We start from the raw sequence: 18485 nt of genomic DNA, 5'->3' as shown, positions 1-18485 counted from the left end.
TATGATAAACATGCCTGCACTACTCTACGCCCCCTACACACACACACACACACACACACACACACACACACACACGGGGGGGGGGAGAGAGAGAGAGAGAGAGAGAGAGAGAGAGAGAGAGCTAGCAACCATATATTTTACAAAAAATAAATAGAATGTTCATGTGGCCCATACTTGTTAAACCTTGTCCCTAACCATTGAAAGTACACCTTCTCAAACACGCGTAGTAAATCTGATGTTAGTTCATCATTTCAGCGCAACACACTCCGCAAGGTAACTGTGTTGGGGAATGGTTTTGTGCACAGTGTGTTCAGATGCTGATTTCTGTGTCCAGAGATCTGGTTGCAATCCAGACGTTGACATTATTAACTGTCACCTGTCTCAATATTGTGTAAATTATTTTCCATCACCTCTGACTGGTTAATAAAGAGCTGATCAGCCAATAGCTGGGCAGGAGAGGTAGGATATCAGATCCCAGAGAGGAGAGGGTTCCAGGAAAGAGGAGAGAGAATTCACCATGATGTCTGGAAGGACACTGATGGAGCAGGAACAGCCTGAGCAAGACCAGGATGGCAGGTAACATCACAAGGCTGGGACAGGCTGGGTCAGCATAGTCAGGTTAAAATAGCTCAGCATCTGCCCGGCTACAGTGCAAGAAGCTCATTCCGAAATATACCAGGTCTCCGTGTCATTATTTCAGAGCAAGGGTGGGTGTAGAAAAGTCCTATAGTATTACATAAAAGTAATATGAAGAGCGTTCTCTGTTGGCACTGCAATAAAACTGGAATCCATAACAACAACAACAACAACAACAACAAAACCACTAGCAGTGACTTCAACCAGGAAATGAAAAATCTCTTTAAACCACTCTTACCATGCAAATAAATTAAGACATTCTAAATAAAATAATAATGAAAATGCTAGCAGGGTAGTCTAGGCGAATAGCCCGAGGAGGGTAATAAACACGACAGTCGCTCGGGCTGGTATCTGGGTGGTGCATGACTGCGCCTTTGTGTTTATCTTCACAACATGCACACCAGCTGTAAAGATAATGACACAAATGTACAGGTGAGATCTAGTTTATGAGGCCTCCCATAACAAACTGCCACAGACTGATGGCCTTAAACACCAGAAATTCGCTTCTCTACAGTCCTAGAGTCTGGAACGGGTTCATTCTGAGGACTATACGCTATCCCGTGACAAACACCAGCAGTGGGCTGAGTGTTGCCGAAATAACAAGACACATGTACGACTTCGTTACTGTGTTTAGTTCTATGGGTCGGCCGGAGGGGTTTCCAGAATCAAAGGTTGTACAGACTGTAGTACCCAGAGGATGCTACAAGAATGGCTTTCAAATAGCAGTACGTCATGGCCCTCCACATAGGACTATCCCCTACCAAGAATACCCACTTTAAAAAGACCTTCGAAGTAAGCTGGGGTTCAGAGAAGACAAAAGGTGAACTTCTGATTAGCATGGGTGGAGCTGAGCTCCAAACTCGCACCCCCACACACACACCCCTCCATCCCTTCCGCTCCCCCACTACCTGCAGACCAGCCTTCCTCCTGTTAGCAACTCGGGACCAAAAGTTTTCTCCACACCCAAGTGTCCACTGGAGCCACATAGTGGATTGAGCCTCACTATGCCCTGCTGGGCTTACACTATTTACAGCACCTAATAGGCCACTTATTATAAAAGGCTAATGATGCACAGTTTGTGAGAATAACGACCCTCTAGGAACACGAGTGGAGTCTAGAGCCAGCGCCACTAAATTTATCTGAGGGATCGTGAAAGATTGTGAGCACAGAGAGAAATGCCAGGCCTCTTCTACCTCATTAAACCCCATTATCCAAGAAAAGACACTTCCAATAGAGGAAAGGGACAAGAGGTAGATAATGTGGGCAGTTTTATTACCACAGCTGTTCTCTGCAGTGCTAATAAATGAGGGGGTTCCTATAAGTCCTTTGCTTAGTTAGTATGTTTTAGAGGATGTGAAGTGGGAAGTGGGAGAAATGGGGGGAGGAGTGAAATTAGCAATAATTTTAGGACTTAAAAAGCTTGAGGCCAAGCCGGGCGGTGGTGGCACACACCTTTAATCCCAGCACTTGAGAGGCAGGCGGATTTCTGAGTTCCAGGTTCGAGGAAAATGAGTTCCAGGACAGCCAGGGCTATACAGAGAACTCCTGTCTTGAAAAAACTAAAACTAAAAAAAAACAAAAAACAAAAAACAAACAAACAAAAAAACAGCTTGGGGCTGAAGAGACAACAGCTCCGCAGCTCAGCAGTTAAGAGCTGATGGTTGTTTTTGCTGAGAACCAGGGATACTGTTCCCAGCACTTAACATGAATGCTCACACTCTCTACTGACAGTTTCAGGAGATCTGGCGCCCTCTTCTGGCCTCCTTGGGTGTTGCATGCACATGGTACACATATATACAAGTAAGGAAACCCTCATTTGCATGAATAAATTTTAATAAAAACAATTGACAAACTGAGGCGCCTCTCTGTGTTTTCTCCATGATCTTCATTTGGAGAATCTGGTTATGCCTCTGGACATGTACATAGATTTACCACCATGATTCCAACAGTATCATCAACCAACGTCATTTCCCAATTAATTTCTGGGAAAGTGAGCCGGTTGCTGTTTGGACCACAGTGGGGAGCCATCAGCATAGCAGGGCAGAGCATTTGAATCTTTGCACAGCTCGCAGGAGAGACATTCTGCTCCCTTGTGAGTCCTGGCAGGAGACCCAAGGATAACATTTTATTTTCTCCTTGGACAAATATAATTGACTGTGGCTAGGTCAGCATGGGAAAAATTCAACAGGTCTCACTCACCCTCGACCATAAGTGCATGATCAACAGCATAGTATTTTCTGGGTCCCTGGCAGGAGGTCAGGGGTCAAAGCTTGCAGGAAAAATATGGAAGGAAAAATGGTGATCCAGTTTTGTTTGATGAAATGATGTTATGTTCTTTCCTTAAGACGGTCCTTCAAATACTTCTCCCTTCCTCTCTCCTCCCACTGTGTGTGTGTGTGTGTGTGTGTGTGTACACGCATGTGCACATGTGTGTATGTGTGTGTTTGCCTGCATGCATGTGTGAGTACACATGGAGGCTGGAAATCAATATCAGGTGTCTTTCTTTAGTGTTCCTTACTTATTTTTTAGACAGTCTCTCACTGAACCTCGATGGAGCTCATTGATTGGCTTTCCATGTGGGCCTGTCTTCAGGTTGGGGCAGAGGGTCTCTTAACTAAGTTAATTGATATGAGAAGACCTAGGCCAATGTGGGTGGCACAATTCCCTAGGCAAGGATTCCTGAACTATTTAAGAGTGAAGAAAGCAAGCTGAGAACAAGGAAGTGGGTGAGGGGGAATGCATGCATATATTTTGTGTTTGTGGTTAGCTGTGGATGTGATGTGACTAGCTGTTTTAAGTTCCTGCCTTGACTTCCCCACAATGATAACATGGAATTGTGAGCTAAAATAAACCTTTCTTTCCCTAAGTCACATTTTGTCACATTTCGTCACAGCAACCAAAATATAATTGGCATAGCAATTCAAGAGGAAATGAACAGCAGAGACAGAAGAATAGGGAGGACAGGGCTACACTCTGCCTACATCCTCTTGAAGGCTGTTGACACAATTCCTATTTACTTTTCTCTGTGTGCCCTAACTGCCATTTCTACCCTGGACAATGATGCGTTTACACCTCTGTTATTTTGTTTTATGAGGACTGGGCTTAACTACTGGAGTTCCCATCGTCTGTGCAGAGAGCTATGGAGGTGCCAGGAAGACAAGCCCAGCTCCCTTGTGCAAGCAGTGCTTTCTAGCACAGAACAGCAGTGAGCCAGTCTCCTCCACCACCACTGGGGACTTTCCTTCAACTCACCCTCTACCTGGCTTCCCCCTCCTCCCACCCCCCTGCTTTCCATGCCCTTATTGATCTTCACAGATAGAACTTTCTAGAGAATCATTTGTACATTTCTTGGAAATAGGTTTTAAGATTATGAGGTAATATTGGGCTCAAGGGACTGAACTAGACTTAGCAAGTCTTTCAAGATGTGTCGTTACATCAAAGCTGCACTCGAGATTTTCATATATCCCATCTGAAACCTGGAGTTATGACTCTGGAAAGTGGTGTTATCCTGCTTCTCACAAAATCTGAGAAACTCAGCAGTACTCACAGATGAAATCCCATAGTCTTAATGTGCTGTCACTAATTTTATCCTTTCGTGAGAATTCACCGTTACAGTTTTAGAAATAATAGCAGCTCCTGAGACATTGCTCTGCAGACAGAAGGCCTAGGTTGTCTTTCTAAGACCATGCATGTGGAGACAGAGGTCAACTTCTGGTGTTCACTGGGCACACCCAGCATTTTTTTTTTTTTTTTATTTTGTTTCTGTCTTTGTTGTCATGAAACTGGCTTAGAACTTGTCAAAGAGGCTCAGCTTGCTGGCCAGGGATGGCCAGGGATCTTTCTGTCCCTACCTCCCCAGTACTGGGGGTATACGCATTTTTTCGTGTGGGTTCCGGTTCCTGAGTTTACAAAGCAAGCGCCTTACTAATTTGAGCCTGCTCGGCTCATGCTTGCTTTCCTGCAGAAGAATAATCAGTGACTGCTGAGTTTGCAGTGCCTCCACCCTCCCTGTGATGATGACAGTCGTCAACACAGTGGCCCCTGCTCAAAGCTACCTTTCAGTCTGCTCTGTGACAAGTAGCAAGGACCTTCTAGAAGTTTCTTTGGCTTCCAGCACACGTTATGCCTTGTCAGTAGGGGGCACTGAAGGGACACTGGAACCAGAGGAGAGATTACTCTTCTCAGTTCGGCTCTCCTGGCACCCACTGTGCCCTGGTGGAGTCGTTGGCTTTCTATGGTAGCACCTCTGCTCTGCTCTGAGGGTTGAACGCCCCTTCCCAAATTCATGCTGAGACGTAGTGGCCACTATGACAATCCTGGGAAGTGTTTAAGTTGGGGCACCCCACCCTTGTGTAAATACATTATACAGAGGTAATTTGGCCCTCTTGCTTCTCACCTGCATGCTTTCCCGACCTTCCCCCTACCATGATAGCCACACCATGTCAGAGGGCCTTCCTGCCCACCTGCACAGGGGGCTGGGCAGACAACATCTCTTTACCAATGAGGAATGTGCATGCCCAGATCTCAGTGTTAGGAGTCGTGCCATGTGAGCAGAGGAACAAGCAGGACGATGCGGTCACAAAGCTATCCCTCATCTCTTCCTCCAGCTTCTGACAGCTGCAAAGCTATCTTCCCAGGATTCCCTTCTCTCCTCCTCTTAAGACCCTTGCTGCTTCTCACAGAACCAGCTCTTCCTGGTGCTTCCAACAGTCACATAGGTATATCTTCCCAGAATTTCCTTCCCCCCTCTTCTCTCTTGCTGATCCTGTTGCACCCTAAGGCCCGCAATTCCCTCGGTGATGGGGGCTGAGTGGACTCACCAGCCACGTTCAGTTTCAGCATGGACTCTTCTTGATGTGAGTCCCCTAGTGCCTGGACTTTGGTGGCTAATGCTGTGTACCCGCTCAGGGACTGCAGCCATCTGAAGTCCAGTGTGCCTCTGCAGCCCAGGGGACCTGCCTGCTCAGGGGACAGAGCTAGAAGAATCCCTAGAGCTTGCTGGCAAACCAGCCGGGGCTAAATTGGTAAGCTTCAAGCTCCGTGAGCAGCCCTGTTTAACACACTTCCTTGACTCTTGTCTGAGGCTGGCATAAATCCCTTCCTTGTTTCTTCCACACGCTCACCCATCTGTAGGAAGAGAGTGTGTCTGGAATCTGACTTCACCACTTGGGGAGGCATCAGAGGGCTTGCCTGATGGTTCATCTTCATCCGTCAGCTTGACTGGATGTAAAGTCACCATAGAAACACACTCATCTGGCCGTGTCTATGGAGGAGTTTTCAGAAAGACCTCACTGAGGGAACAGCTGGACCCTGACTGTGGACAGCACCGTCCCAGAGGAGGCTGAGCTGGAACTAAGCATAGAGAAAATGAGTGGATCACGAGCAGCCATCTCTCTCCTCCTCTTAGCTACAGACGCAGCGTGACCAGCCACCTCAAGCACCTGCGGCCATGCCTTCTCCATCAGGGTGGACAGCACCTAGAAACCTGAGCCCTAATAAACCTTTCCTCCTTACATTTCTGTGTCCGGCATTTTGTCACTGCTGCAACAAGGGTTGCTAATGCTAATCTGGATGGGTAACAAGAAGAGAGAAGCAACCAGTACCATAACTCTCACAGGGTTTTTTTTCCCCCATTAAATTGAAATAAAATTGAATCCTATTAGAAGGCATCAGGTGACTATATCAGGGAAATATTGAAAGAACGTGTAAAAAGAAGGGGATTAGGTATGATCCATTCTCCAAGACCCTGGAGAACTTCTGTCTGGGTCATCATGTATGTCTTCCACTAACCATGCACACCCCCCATAGGTGAAGCAAGGATAAACACCAGGTGGGAAAGGTCCCCATCAAGAGGTCTCAACTAAATTTGGAAACCAGAGCTGGTTTCAAAATTAAGTGGTCTGTGCGATGTTCACTTCCATCTCTCAGAATGCTACTTGACATGCACTTCCACAGCCCCTCTCTGTAATACCTCACTGCTTTGACAAGCATGTAATATTAGAAGGAAATAGCATTCCAGGGGAGTCGGGCTGCCTGGAGACTCGTCAAACCCGCAGCCCTGGGACCTGATGACGTGAAGATGGTCCGCTCTCCATGCAAAGGCAAGTGTGTCTAGATCTCATCCCCAAACCACGACTGCTGTCTCTTGAGAGAATAGATGGGAATGTGTAGCTTTGATTCTGGCCTTGTGTGGTCTTTGCTTTGTTCCTATAACATGTGATATTTCAGACCGGGCAACTCTCTAGACTGACTCGTTCTCAGTGATTGGTCGTCCACTAGTGACAGATCACTTCCTTTGATGTGACCGTGAGCAAGACATTGCAGGAGGAATCTGCTTCTGCCCTGGTCCTCAGCCATGACTGCCCAGAAACAAACCATGATTTGCGGAACAACTACCAGGCTCCACCTTCTCCGTATGCACGCTCTCTGCATTATTGCTCTGTGGCATCTCTCTTTTAGGAGAGACTGTCTGTGTGAAGGGTCCAAGCATGAACCATCTCCTATTCACATCTTTGGGCCCTTATTTGAGCCCAAGCTGACATAGTGAAGGACGGCAGACCGTAAGCGTCAGACACTTGTCCTCGTGATGAAGTAAGCAATTAAAAGGCCAGCCAGCAGGGTCAGAAAGCCCGTCTCACTTGTTCTGTGCCGGATGGAGTCCAGGCAGGACCAGAACCATCCAGCTATGCCTCTCCTACATTATTCACACATCCTGAAGCCATGAGTTAAGTAAATTATTATTTTTTTAGAGCCACTAACTTAGGTGGGTAGTAGGGGACACAATAGCTAACTGGTATACCATTTCTAGATCAATTCTATTATAGAAAGGAGTTCTGAAATCTCTCTCTCTCTCTCTCTCTCTCTCTCTCTCTCTCTCTGACACTACAAGAGACCAGGCAGTGTGCCAGATGAGTAATCAGAGGCTCAAGTTCTCTGGCTTTGGAGCTAAAATTGGATCCTCTGAAGGGAAAGGTCAGAACTCTCTAAAAACTAGGCCATGTCTAGACACAAAGCATGAGGCATAAGTGCAGCAGCTAAATCGATAGCCGTGAGCACACCAGAGGGAGCACGGGGATCACAGGTGACAGACACGGGGAGATGATGAGGGAACTCAGCAGCTCCCTCCAGTGACGGCCGTGTGCACATGAGAACGGACACACGCAGTGTGCAGCCTGCTTGACAGGGCCTGGCACACAGAGGGGAGAGTCATGTTTGTGGATAGAATATATGACCTGAGTCATGAATGTGCACGATGCCATATTTTTTTCTTGCTGGTGAATGGTCTTACTCCTAGGGAGGAGATTTCTAGAAGCTTTCAAAAAATCAGTAAACATAATACATTTTGTAAGTATTAAAAAATAATAACACTTTATAAGGTGTAGATGCAAATCTATACATACATAGTTGTCAATATTTAAAAGTGTGAATAATACTTTAAAGCATATTAAAATATGCAATCCTTGGGGCTAGAAGATGGCTCAATGGTTAAAGTACTAGCCATACAAACATAAGTACTTATATTTCGGTCCCCAGAACCCACACAAAGCCCTATGCAATGACACGAATCTGTAATCGTCACACTCCTATGACAATATAGGGGACAGAGACAAGAGACTCCCGGGAAGCTGGTGGGCAGCCGCCTTGCCATACACAGTGGGGAAGAACAAAGAGGCCTCGTCTCAAACAAGATAAAAGGCAAAGATCAACCTGAAGTTGTCCTCTGGGCTCCTCACACACATCATAGCATGCATGTGCCTGCATTCACATGAACACAGACACACACACATATATACACGTGCACACATGTGCACATATATACATACACACATACCATATATACAAATTGAAAGCTATATATGCTAAAACAAATGTATATTTATTTTAATACATTTAAATAAAGTATATTAAAATACAATATCTATTACAGTTTTGCATATACTATTAAAATGAAAAATTATCCACAAGTATGTTTTCAATTGCATATTATATGTTACTATAGGCTTTTTATATTTTTATAGTGCATAGTGTTTTATGTATGTAAAATAGATGCATGAATTATATTTGTATTTTTATATACTGTGCTTTCTTTAAATCATCACTTTTTATCACATGGCAAAAATAATTTATTTGTCATAAATACCCCAAGATATAAATATTCATTGAAATTTATCTTTCTTCATAAAACACTAAATGAGGTCTGAAGGATTTCATATTCTACCCAGAACTTGCTGTAAACAACCTATATATCATTTTTTCAAAGGGGACAAGCTGTCCTTAAATATTGCTACTATTAGGTGCTGGGAAGATGGCCCAGCAGTTCAGAGCACTTGCTGCCATTGTAGAGGATCAGGTTCCATTCTCAACAGACACAAAGGTAGCTGTCAAACATCTGTGATTCTAGCTCCGTGAGTATCTAACGCCCCCTCCTGGTCTCCATGGGGACCGGCACACACACACACACACACACACACACACACACACACTTTAAAAAAGGTAATTTTAAAAAATAAAAACAGTGGTATTATGAGGTAAAGACAGTGTACAGTGTGTCTTGTGAAGGGAGGCATGAAGACACGCCCAGAACTGAATACACAACAACATCCTTGCTACAAAATCACCATCAGAGCAGATCCACAGTCAGGCCTGTCAGTTCAGAGAACGTCATGAACAGAGGACTTGCTAAGCAATGCCCACAAGGTGTGGGGAAAATCCAGAATGCACATGCCACAAGACTCATGGCCTGGCTTCTTCAAGAGAATTTATACAAAAGGAAACAGAGGAGGGAAGCCGAGGGAGGAGCCTCTTCAGAGACTCAGGAGACGCACGGGCCCAATGCTGCCTTAGGAGCTCCTTAGGGACTGACTGGAGAAAGAAAGGTGCTTCTGAAATAACCAAAGCTATCGCTACTACTTGACAATACTGAAGAATTATCGATTTTGATCCTGAAATGATACCGGAGTGTGTTTTACAGATGCTTTTAGAGATGCGAATGTTTACAGTAAATTAATTCATATCATTCAACATAGAGATAAAGCAGGTTGGTAAGAGGGGAAGGTCTTGATGCTGAGTGGCAGGCATGTGTGGGGTGACCATGCCAGTTTTCCTGTGGTCTGTTGTATTAGAATATCTACAGATTTAACATTGTAAATAAACAGATGAGCAAAAAGAGAAGAAAGAAGGAAAGGAAGGAGGGAAACACAGAGACAGAGAAGGACAGGAAGGAATACCTAAGGCAGGTGGTGGCGACTCGGGAAGGGCAGCCTCTAGTCCAAGTTCTCTCCAAATGCAAGCTCAAGTGATGGACGTGGGGGCGGGGCACGCACGTACGTACGCACGCACACACGCACGCACAGGCACTCCCGAACACGCGTCATTAAAGATAATACAAATAAATCTAAAAAAGATGGATTTCCATTTTAACTTCAATACCAGATGAGTTCTAGGGCATACTGAGATAGAAGAAATTACACTTGAACAAGGGGTAAGAGGAAAAGAATGAAGAGAAAGAGGAGGAAAAATAGGAGGGAGGAAGAGAAAGCGGAGAAAGCCATCAGCCTCTTCTTAGGATAGATCACTCCCAACCTTCCAGATAATTCCCTACTCATTGTTTCCTTCTGACAAGATTGTTGGAGACCCTCTAGCCCTGAGGCCTCTGGAGTCCACAGAGAATTAGTCAAATAGCATCCTGTGATGCGTATAAAGACGTAGACACCATGGCTTGGGGACAGAAGAGCAGGTAGATTCAGGGGTGATTGAACACCTGTCCTGGGGGTGTAATGGGGGACAGGTGTAAGCATCAGTCTGCAGTCTGCTCCTACTGCAAGGCTGAAGGGTCCTGTCCAACATGGTGTGACTTTTTTAAAAAATTGGTGACAGTGTATACGATGTGCCTTCAAATAGACAGGGATATGAGGTCCACAGGACTATGAATAAGAAAGAGAGAAAGAGAGGGAGAGAGGGGAGGGACTATTCACTGAGCAGAACTCCACTTTGTTCGGCCTCTTCACTGTCCTCAGAGGTAAGGTCCTTCTTTTCCTCCGTGGAGGAGGATGTCTCTGAGTGACGTCCAAGGAAAACAAAGGACAGCCAGCCAGAGGCCTTCCTGCCTCTGCTGCTTTATCAGATACCAAGGCTCCTCCCACTGCATTCTTCGCAAAGTTGCTTGTTCCTAAGGCTGGTCTGTGGGTGGAGACTGATGTGTGGGTGGAGACTGATGTGTGGGTGGAGACTGATGAGTGGGTGGAGACTGATGTGTGGGTAGAGTCTGGTGTGTGGGTGGAGTCTGGTGTGTGGGTGGAGACTGAGGTGTCGGTGGATGGCTGATCGGTAGATAGATGCTGGTCTATGGGTTGATCTGTGGGTGGAGACTGATGCGTGGGTGGAGACTAATGTGTGGGTGGAGACTGATGTGTGGGTGGAGTCTGGTGTGTGGGTGGAGACTGAGGTGTGGTTGGATGGCTGATCTATGGATAGGTGCTGGTCTATGGGTTGATCTGTGGGTGGAGACTGAGGTGTGGGTGAAGACTGATGTGTGGGTGGAGACTGATGTGGGTGGAGACAGGTGTGGGTGGAGACTGAGGTGTGGGTGGAGACTGAGGTGTGGGTAGATGGCTAATCTATGGGTGGAGATGGATCTGTGGGTGGAGACTGATGTGTGGGTGGAGACTGATCTGTGGATAGATGCTGGTCTAGGCGTTGATCTGTGGGGGGGAGACTGAGGTGTGGGTGGAGACTGAGGTGTGGGTGGATGGCTGATCTATGGGTGGAGACTGAGGTGTGGGTGGAGACTGATGTGTGGGTGGAGACTGATCTGTGGATATATGCTGGTCTATGCATTGATTTGTGGGGGGAAGACTGAGATGTGGGTGGAGACTGGTCTCTGGGTGGAGGCTGATCTGTGGGTGGAGACTGATCTGTGGGTGGGAGAATCACACAAGTCCGGGCCTTTTCGGAGCTTGAGAGAATCAGAACCCCAGAATCAAGCTGAGGTTGTAGTGCAAGGTGGATCCTGATCAAAGAGGAAGCCTGGCCCTGGGCTTCCAGATGCTTGCTCTGATTGCCCACAGAGCTCGGAGAGGCATTAACTTCAGATAGGAATGAGGGACCAGTGAATAAGGTTCAAGTGTGAAAACGTAGCCCATTAGCTTCAGAGGGGAGGTGTGATTGAAAGCAAAATGCTCTTGTCTGCTCTGAATTAAGAACTGGTGGATAGGAAATGGTGGTCCTATAGAGGACAGTGTTTCACATCGTATGGTCATTTTTTCTCGTAAAAGCATTTCTCTGCTGTCCACATTGAAAAAGAATCGAGAAAATGGAATTCAGGCTTACAGGATTGTATTTTCCAAAGTAGTATCCTGATGGGTCTTGGTGGGTGGGCATTAAGAAGCATCTGAAATGGAGGATCTTCCGTTTGGTTGTGGATCCACCCTAATTAGCTCTGGAACATTCTCTGTGCCCCCTTTCGCCTTTCTCTTTATACCCCAAAACCCAGCAGTGAACAAAGCTCAGAGTTCCTGCTGACCGTTGCGTTTGATGAATGAATAAACGCACTTAAGCTGGTAACATCTCTTGCTGCTCAACATTTTAATAAGGGGGAAAAATTGTAAAGCATTTTGACCAGGAAGCTGCTTCATCTATCAGAATATTGATATACCAAGTTCCTGGATTTGCATTAAGATAAATGCATAGTACTTTTGCTTGAAATACTTACAGAAAAGCAATTAACTTATGGGTGTCGTGATGCCCTGGTGATGCTATTCACGTCAATCCTTTCTGGAAGATGAGCACTTCATTTTAATTCCGTGGAGAGCTGAAACCCCGAGGACAGCTTTATAAATTGATCTACCTTTAAGCTTTTTAGAGCCTTCCTTCCCCAAGTAGGGACCCAGGGATCAGCAGCAGTGGTACTGGTGACACCTGGGACCGTATTAGAATTGCAGCTCAGACCCCATTCCACGACTGAGTGAGTCTGCGTCTGCATTTGACCAAGAGCTGTGGGTGATTCATGTGCAACCAAAGTTTGCAAAAACACTAGCTGTGTCTCAACAGTGTGTGTGTGTGTGTGTGTGTGTGTGTGTGTGTGTCTGTGTGTGTGTGTGTGTGTGTGTGTGTGTGTGTGTGTGTGTGTGTGTGTGTGTGTGTCTGTGTGTGTGTGTGTGTGTGTCTGTGTGTGTGTCTGTGTTAATGTGAGTACTCACTTATTTGCACTCTGGCTGAAAATGGGGCTTCAGCTAGGCTGGCTGGCCACTGTACTCTAAAGATCTGCCTGTTCCCTTCCTCCTTATAGTACTGGGATCACAGCTGCCCATCCTTGTGCCCAGCTTTTGTGTGGGTGCTGGGGATCCAAACTCAGGTCCTGAAGTATGTGTGGAAAGCATTTTACCTACAGAACCATCCCTGGTCCCACCTGAGGTTTCCAGTGAGAGATGTTGTCCCTTGCTACACCTCTGACCTCTTCCCTCTCCATTTAAGTTTGTTGACTGTGGCCTATTCGATCACCATGGGACAATCATGTCACAAAGAAAGCTCCAGACACCTGGAGAGCATTTCTTTAATCTATGGGTTGGTCCCCAGGAAATGCCCACTGCTGTGGGCCCCAACGCAGAAATGGCTTCTTTACTGCAGCAGAACACAATGCCCAAGTTTTGGCTGCTGGTATTTCTACATCAGACTGTAAGTGCTTTAGCAAAGTTAATGCTAAGACACAAAACAGATCTAGTGTGCATTAAGAAACCCATCTTTACATCTGAGGATGTTAAGGACCAGAATGGGAATTCTTCAAGGTCACGCCATTATGTAGGTTCAGTTCTACAGTCGGCCCCAGCCTCAAGGTCAGGTTTTTCTCAGAGCATCCAGTTGGAATCACATAGAACATTTGTTAAAATGCACATTTCCAGGCCCCGCCCCAGAAGTGTCTAAATCTCTGCTGCTAGAGCCTAGGAACCTACATCTTGATAATGTTACCAGAGCTATAAGGTCAGAGCCTTGGCTCTGATGCCACTAGAACCAGGGCTTAGCCACTCACCAAGAGAAACTAAAGATAATTAGCAGTGAAGACGGAGAAAGGAGTATTCAGTGTGGGAAGTATTCATCTAGGAAGAAGAGCAAAGGCTTAGAGGACCTGAAGTCTCCCCCGTCCCCCATCTCCCACTGCTGCACACCTTCGTTAAGTGGGAAGGGAACCCCTTGGTCCTGTGGAGGCTCAATGACCCAGTGTAGAGGAATGCTAGGGCACTGATGTGGCAGTGGGTGTATGGGTGGGGAAGCACCCTCATAGAGGAAGGGGGAGGGGATGGGGGGTTGTGGAGGGGAAACTGGGAAGGGGGTAACATTTGAAATGTAACTAAATAAAGTACCCAATAAAAAAAAGTGGAAAAATGAGGTGGAATTACTTGCAGGCCCTTGGAGAACTTTCAGATAAATTACATACAGACATGATAACACAAAGCTCTTCTGGGTCCTGATGTGAGGTTTAGGTGTAAATAGCAGGCAAGAGGTAGGCATGGCTAAGCTGTCCTGGTGAAGGTTTGGTACCACCCAGCCTTGTCTCTAACAAGTTGCCAGAACTTTGTGGAACCTCCTCGTAAGAGACAAGTTCCCCCTTGGGCCAGCATCAGGGTTTAGTTTTTCTTTTCCACGGCACAAGATATCTCTGGGGAAATTGGAATTCCTTGGGCCTATTGATTCAACAGTAGACTGACAGTGAACCGGAGGGGCACAGTGTCTCTTTAGAATGTCTTCACTCTTGCCAGAATAGTTAAAGCACCCTTGAGAATCAGGTACGGTTTATTTGAGAACAAATTAAATTCCATGGTTTGAGTACACTGCTTCGAGTCTAAGCAGGTGGTGCTGCTGCGTTGGCCTCTAAGCGGTTGGTAGCAGCAATGGCATAGCTGGCTTCCTCTGGTCAGGGTTGGTTTGCAAAGAGACTGTGACGTACTCACTCAGAGTTTTCTCCTCCGACTCTCAGGCTGAGATTCTCAGGCTCTGACTTGTGTGGTAAACATGACAGTTCATGTTCGTGAGTATGAATGGACTGATTTTTCTCCCAAGATGCATCAGCATCTGTATATTCTGGGACAGCTCTCTCGAGTTCTCTGTGAGCTGAGCCTGTCTGACTCACTTTTCTCCTTCCTGACCAGCTTCCCTCAGTCTTTGGGGGCCAGAAGGGGACATTCAGGATACCTGTGTGCACATGTCACTCATTTCCACAGGGTACTAGACTGGCATCTCACGGAAAGGTCATGCCTGGGAACCCTCCTATTCTGAATTCTGACTTGGGTCTGTGTACCCTCCAGGCCACTGGGGGGCAGGGTTTGTTCATCCACGTGGCCACAGGTTCCCAAGACTGCTGTAGCCAGCAGAGAGTGTACACCAGTACAGGACAGAGACTCAAGCATGGAGTGGTGATATCTTAATGCATGTTCTCGGATGGCCCAAATGGAAATTAATGCAGGCATCAGACTGCTGCTACAGGAGCAAATTTTGATAAGTCAGGAAGAGGAGATAAGAGAAGCAATGTGTGGAGTAATTCATGCTTACGAGAGAAACCGAACAGGGAGTTTTTCTCTAATGCTTTTGACTACTGTTCCATATTCCCTTACTACATCTTCTTATTCTTGCAAGACTGACTAGCCAAGAAACACCAAGACGCATGGTACCTAACCAATGCACATTAGCATTTTCTGACCACAGAGTCACCAGTGAACTTCTTAACCCTTCCTGGCTACCTTTGGGGTCTCCTAGGCTTCTTCCTGACAATTCCAAGGAATTGTGCATCTCTGTTGGCTCTACATACTTTGTCAAAAAAAAAGATTTATCTCTCTCAATGAGTTCTGTTTCCGCTGAGGCTAAAGGCCAATGTGGAGCATAGAGGCTGTGGTTGGCCGGCTTGACTCTCGACTCTGATGCCCCCCAACTCTATGATCTTGCCAAGTTACCTGCCTCCTCGTGTCTTGATGAGGTAGAGGCCATTGAATGACAGCCTGTGAGCACTGGAGGAGTTCATACACGTGCAATTTCCACAATGAACAGAGCTCCCCAACAGAGTAGCCACTGGCCTTTCCACCAAAATTAAATCAAGCTGAGATAATGTTCTTCTTTTTTTTTTTTTTTTTTTTTCAGTTTCTCTGGCCGTAATCTGAGGGCTTGATAGCCCGTGGTTTGGCTCGAGGCTACTATGCTGCTCAGCACAAATACAGGCATTTACATTGTTGTGGAGCTGCATGGTCTGGGCAATTAGGTAGGGCCTGGAAAGGACCAGGTCTGATGCTCTGAGGCACACGTGACTTCACATGCTCTGAGGCACACGTGACTTCACATTCAATTACGAGACTTATGATGCTTAGATCTTCCTTTGGGGATAAATAAAAATAGTAACATCTCCATCAAAGGCTGACTGATAGGCTTCCTCCCTGCCTTCCTCCCTCCTTCTCTCCTTTCTTCTCTCCCTCCCTCCCTCCCTCCCTCCTCTCCTTCCTTTCCATGAAGAAAGTTCTGGAAAGAACAGCACCTTACACCGAGCCTTCAGAGTAAACTGTCTCTTGTCCCTTTGAGGAGAGAGCTGTGTTTTTGTCAATATGTTTCCTTTCTTTCTTCCTTCCTCCCTTTCTTCCCTTTCTGTTCTCTGTCCTTTGTCCCCCTCCCTGCTTCTCCATCTCGCTGTCATGTGAAGAATGACCACAGTGCCCGCTGGTCCCTAGACTACTGCTGTATTTTCCCAGAAGCATGTCCTAAGCATGGAGGCTCGTGTTCCAGGTCCCCTGTGTTCATGGTGACATAAACATGGCACCCTGGAAAACCCTTGAGTTTTGTGAGCCAGAACAAGGAGCCTCACTCTCCAATGACTTCATCCTTTCCCTCTATCAAAAGGAAAGGTTCTGACATAGACAAATGGGATTCTAGTAAATTATTTGTAGTAGCAAATGTCAAGGAATGAGACCAGCCAAGCACTGTTGCCATGGGTCACCGCCTGGGCCCCGAGACACAGGCTTGAGAGAACTTTCTGCCGATGACTCTCTGTAACAAGATGGGACCAGTATTCCTTTCCGAAGGAGCCATAATGGATATTGATTCTTAGTCTGGACGTTTGGCTCATTAAAATATCAAACAGAATCCTGTAGGGGAAGGAGCTGTATTGATTGGTTCATATTGTGTTATGAGTTTGTTTCCTGTGTAACATGTAATTGTGTTTTATAGTCTCTCTAATATGCAAGGATTAAAGATGTAATTTGGCTACATGAGAATTGGCTTATAAATTATGAAGCGTTCTCTCCCATCAAACTCTCGGATAATTATGTTAAAAACTTAGCAAATGTTATCTTTGTAGACTGTTTATGCCGGGGAGGGAGACGTCAGAGTGAGAGAAAAGCCTTCTCCGCCCCTTGTCACATCTTTGCTCTCTGAGCGCTTAAGCACACAGTGATGAGTTTAGGGATTCCAGGCGAGGCTGTTCCATTTTTGCTAAGGTCTATTAAACTGACTTTTCCTTCACATTACTTTGCTTCTAACATCTCCAAATGAGCTGCCATCAGTGGCGTGGGGCAAAAGAATCCCTCTGAAAAGATGCAGGCTTAACTGAAACCCTGAAAGAAGGCAAGCCAGCCCAAGCCAACCCAAGCCAGCCCAAGCCAACCCAAGCCAGTCCAAGCCAACCCAAGCCAGCCCAAGCCAACCCAAGCCAGCCCAAGCCAGCCCAAGCCAACCCAAGCCAGCCCAAGCCAACTCAAGCCAACCCAAGCCAACCCAAGCCAACCCAAGCCAACCCAAGCCAACCCATGGGAAATATTTGAGATTTTAACCAAATTGTTAGTTTCCCTGCACAAGTAGGCTACAGTCTAATAACTCCTTCCTCCCTCCTTATAGTAGATAGATACTGCCTACAGGGGAGCCTGTGCTTAGATGTACAATATGCTTTGGCCAGTGGAGGAATCACCAGGCAAGATCCCAGCAGCTGCTTGGAAAACACTTGTGTGGTAGAAAGTTCTGGTCTGCCTCTCCTTCCCTGGGAAGAACATGCCTGAACTCACTGTCCGGTCTCAGGAGGGCAGAGTGAACTTGAAGCACAGCCTTTATGGACCAACCACAGCTGGCTTGTGGGTACTCACCCATCTGTGAGGGGATAAGGGAGTCTAGCTCTATGGCCCTGGGGTGTGTATTAGAGCAACTCTACAGCTTTCCCAACCTCCTTTCCCCATGACCTTCCGAGAGCATGTCTGGTCTCTCACACATACTGTGGGATTTTCAGTCTGATCCTCTTGCTCACACCTGGGGCCAGAACCATGGCCTCAAAGCCCTTTCTCCGAGAGAGACTGTGTCTACTTTCCTCTCCCAGGGGGAACCTCTCTTTTACTATTATATTTAATAAGCATATGTTTTCCAGTCTAAAGACTTCTAAAATCTCACCCCTGCCATATTTCTAGACCAAAACTCTCCAGCTGGTATCTGTAGATAAGGCCATTAATACTTCCTGAAAGCCACCTACACTATAGCTGTTTTGTGTAACATCTTCAACATACATAATGATATATGGGAGGAACATTAAGATTAGAAAATTAAGGCTTCTAGAAGTAAAGTAAGCATGAGTAAGCCTTGACTTTCCTCAGCGAAGGACCATGACATGGAATTGTAAGCCAAACAAATCCTTTCCTCCGATTATCTCATGCAACAACAGAATAAAGTCAGAATGACTCTTAATACTGAGTTAGTGAATGCTGCACAATGTGAGGTAAAGTATCTAAGAAGGTGCACGTCTTAGTGAGTTAAGAAGTATAGACTGTTGAGGATGTTGGTCCCTCTACACAGGATGAGAGCTGAGGATGCTGTGAGGGGGTCAGATTCAGCTGTGTTTT

This window comes from Mus pahari, chromosome 10 (assembly GCF_900095145.1).
Source record: "Mus pahari chromosome 10, PAHARI_EIJ_v1.1, whole genome shotgun sequence".
NCBI lineage: Eukaryota > Metazoa > Chordata > Mammalia > Rodentia > Muridae > Mus > Mus pahari.
Note: the sequence above shows the minus strand (reverse complement) of the source record.